We start from the raw sequence: 3,486 nt of genomic DNA, 5'->3' as shown, positions 1-3,486 counted from the left end.
AACAGAGTTTCTTAAAGTCAGTTTTTTATAGAATTTGTTCTAAAGGCCCTACAAAAACTAAAAATTTAATTTATAATTATCCCGATTATATAAAAAATCAAGGCATTTAAAATTCTGCATAGAGAGACAACAATTTTCTTGAAATTTTTTTCATTTTTTCGTTGCCTTGGCTTAATATTTTTTATCATATTGTGGAATGTGGCATGTGGCACGGAATGCTGCACCTACATATCTGTAAATAAATGCACCCATACACCCCAAAGTATGTTGTGGATGCCACAATGCCGCACACACGCATGCATTCAGCTAACGGCAATCGACAATCGGACCTTCCAACCAAATAATACAAAAAATACGCCTCCTATGGCCACGCCCAGTCGATTTTTATATGCCATTTTCAATAAACAGACGCCGCTCTATACATAAATATATATTTTTTTTAGTTTTTGTATTTTATTTTCGATTTTTTTTGTTGGTGTCGAGTCTAGGAGTTCCTTTTGTCGTCCTGCGGCAGGCGTTTCCAAAAACAATCAAATATGGAAATTTTTGTCTCGGACCCGAGAATTGAAAATCGAGAATCGGTATCCTGATCCTGAGCCGCACACATAATGCACACATATGTGTCCCGCAGTTGCTACTGCTACTGCCGTTGTCCTTGCTGTCCTTGTTGCTACCACATCCGTCTGTTGTAACACCCCTCTCCGCACCCCTTTTCGGTTGCATATTTCTCGGCTACAGATAACTATTTTCGATTGCGCATTTCAGTGCGTTGAGGCGGAAATATTTCAATTGTTGGAGCTGACTTGTAATTTTTCATACACTCCACTTGTGGCAAAAACTGAAGGCCTCTGGAGGGGGCTAGGGTGTCCAGGACGAATCAGCTGTTACACTTTTATTATATTTCCCTCACATTTATTTTTCGTTTGCTTTTTCCGAGTGTGTGAGTGACGGTTGAATAATATTCTATCTTGATGGCAGCGGCGAGTAAATTAAAACAAATATAATTCAAGGGATATTTTTCTCAAAGTTAAATAGAACACTTTATAATATTATAAAAAGCGTGTTTTTGGTATATCACCACTTCCTACTACTATATCTTTTCCAATTCTTATCCGATCCTTGAGCGGAATACCTTAAACAATTTGAGGGTCGATTCTCCATCAATCTGCATCAAAACCTGGACACAAAATATTTTTTGAATTTTTTTCAAAAATTTCCTGGGGGTACCCATGTAAAAAGCGTGTTTTTGGTATATCGCCACTTCCTACTACTATATCTTTGCCAATTCGTATCCAATCCTTGAGCGGAATACCTTAAAGTGTTTGTGGGTCGATTTGCCATCAATCTGCATCAAAATCTAAGCACAAAATATTTTTTGGATTTTTTTCAAAAATTTCCTGGGGATATCCATGTAAAAAGCGTGTTTTTGGTATATCGCCACTTCCTACTGCTATATCTTTGCCAATTCTTATCCGATCCTTGAGCGGAAGCACAAAAATCTAAGCACAAAATATTTTTTGGATTTTTTTCAAAAATTTCCTGGGGATATCCATGTAAAAAGCGTGTTTTTGGTATATCGCCACTTCCTACTGCTATATCTTTGCCAATTCTTATCCGATCCTTGAGCGGAATACCTTAAAGTGTTTGTGGGTCGATTTGCCATCAATCTGCATCAAAACCTGGACACAAAATATTTTTTGAATTTTTTTCAAAAATTTCCTGGGGATACCCCTGTAAAAAGCGTGTTTTTGGGATATCGCCACTTCCTACTACTATATCTTTGCCAATTCTTATCCGATCCTTGAGCGGAATACCTTAAAGTGTTTGTGTGTCGATTTGCCATCAATCTGCATCAAAATCTAAGCACAAAATATTTTTTGGATTTTTTTCCAAAATTTCCTGGGGATACCCCTGTAAAAAGCGTGTTTTCTGGTATATCGCCACTTCCTACTACTATATCTTTGCCAATTCTTATCCGATCCTTGAGCGGAATACCTTAAACAATTTGAGGGTCGATTCTCCATCAATCTGCATCAAAACCTGGACACAAAATATTTTTTGAATTTTTTTCAAAAATTTCCTGGGGGTACCCATGTAAAAAGCGTGTTTTTGGTATATCGCCACTTCCTACTACTATATCTTTGCCAATTCTTATCCGATCCTTGAGCGGAATATCTTAAAGTGTTTGTGGGTCGATTTGCCATCAAAGCTTTAATGCAAAATACGTTTTTAATGTGTTTCCAAATTTCCCTATTTTCCAAAAATGTTCTTTAAAAAGTACTTGCTTTTGCATCTCACTGTTCAATGTGTTCCACTGTCGACCATAGAAAAGCCGTAAACCGCAAATGTTTGTTACCCCATTAGTTTTGTTACAGGACTCTATCAGTGTGCTTGTGTGTGTATTTGGGGGTGTGTTTGTGTTGGTGACCACTATTCGCATGTGTGTGAAAAGCCAACCTCTTAGCCAAGAGGAAAAAAACAACAAAATTTATTGCCAGCATTCCAAAAAAGATTTTCACTTGCATTTTAGCATTCGGCATTGAAGGCCAAACTTTTTCAGTAGAGCTTCGAACCAATTATCCAGGGACATTGCAGGACAAACTGGAGCAGAATAGCAGTAACAACAACAACAGCAGCCGAAGGATATGGAGGCTGTGGGTCCGAAGAATCCACAGTAGCCAGGACCCTCAATTATCGGCTTAGTTTGGGAATCGAGACTGCAGCTGTTCGAATGCATTTTGTCCAGCAACACGGAACACGGAAACAGACACTCAAATTCTGAGGCAAAGAAAAAAAACATTCGAACAGGAGCCAACAGGATAGCCAGGATATGGCAGGATACGCCAGGACTTGGCTGGCATTCAATTAGGCATCCTACGGGCCAATATTCCGATATACAAATATACAGACAGATATACAGATTTATAGTCAGTGTGTTGTCAATGCTTTAATTATCACGGCCAGAGGGCTCCAAGGACTTTATCCTTGAGAGGATTTTAAAGGTGTATTGTTTTTTTATTAAACCTATTAAATAAACCTTTCTAAGATACGATTTTTCTTATGATCTTTCTTATGATATTTATCTAAGGGTTATAAGTTATTTTAAGATTTCAATTAATTATTTTAAATTTAATCTAATATTTAATTTTTCCAATACTCAGCCTTATTCATACATGAACCTTTTAAGCTCTTTAATTTATAATTTTTGTATAAAAAGCCCACTTACCATTTAGCTCCTTTGAACGTAAATTTATTCATTTTCTCTGGTGACTTGGATGTCCCTTTTGTCCTTTTTTGTGTGTTGTGTTGAGCCTGTTTTGTGTGTGAGGAAAAGTCTCGCTGGACCGTACTCTGACATTGCCACCGATACACTATTTATACCCACTCCGGGGACAGAAATGCCAACAACAACAAGGAAATGAATACGCCTTGGTGGGTTATTCATACGCCCCGTGGGACCGTCAAGTAAAACACAATGGTGGTCTC

Source organism: Drosophila bipectinata, chromosome XL, assembly GCF_030179905.1.
Source record: "Drosophila bipectinata strain 14024-0381.07 chromosome XL, DbipHiC1v2, whole genome shotgun sequence".
Lineage (NCBI taxonomy): Eukaryota > Metazoa > Arthropoda > Insecta > Diptera > Drosophilidae > Drosophila > Drosophila bipectinata.
The sequence above is the reverse complement of the archived record's forward strand: the minus strand, read 5'-3'. Positions refer to the sequence as shown.